Raw genomic sequence first — 757 nt, 5'->3', positions numbered from 1 at the left:
ACGTTTTAATGATGTAAAGACCCCGGAAAACGTCCCAGTTAAACGACGTTTAACTAAAGTTCTACGGGGTTTAGAGTCCCAGTTGACGGAGTTTCAACTACAAACCTAGAGGTTGGAGTCCTTGTCAAACTGTGTTTTTGACTAAAGTCCCTGAGGGTTAGAGTCCCAGTTAAACAGCGTTTAACTGAAGTCCTAAAGGGGTTTTAATGTTTTTTTTAACCTCTTTCTCTTTCTCACTGTTAATTTCTGTTTTTATCTTAATGATGTAAAACACTTTGAAATGTCTTGCTGCTGAAATGTGCTATACAAATAAAATTTGATTGATTGATTGATTTTGATTGATATAAATATATATATATATATATATATAGGTATGTAAGTCTATCTATCTATCTATCTATCTATGATGGATATTGATGGATATTGATATGTAATGATTTGGTTTCCTATCAAGCTGCAAAATGATAGAAAACTTTCTAACTAAAAGCTTCAGACCTGCAGGCCGTTTTAGACACAGGCCACCAGAAGTGGCTCTTTTGCTCACTTATATTTTAAATTAGAGATGTGCCGATCAGGTTTTTTCTGCCGATACCGATCACCGATACCGATCACATTATTATTTTTTTTAATCATAAGCACTACCGGTTACATTATGTGGAAAAAGGAGCCATGAATTCACCTTAATTTAGACAAAAACTTGTTTTTAATAACTTTTTCCAAGAAGAAAACTAAACAAAACAGGCATTGTGCAAATTGT

Source organism: Poecilia reticulata, linkage group LG2, assembly GCF_000633615.1.
Source record: "Poecilia reticulata strain Guanapo linkage group LG2, Guppy_female_1.0+MT, whole genome shotgun sequence".
Classification (NCBI taxonomy): Eukaryota; Metazoa; Chordata; class Actinopteri; order Cyprinodontiformes; family Poeciliidae; genus Poecilia; species Poecilia reticulata.
Note: the sequence above shows the minus strand (reverse complement) of the source record.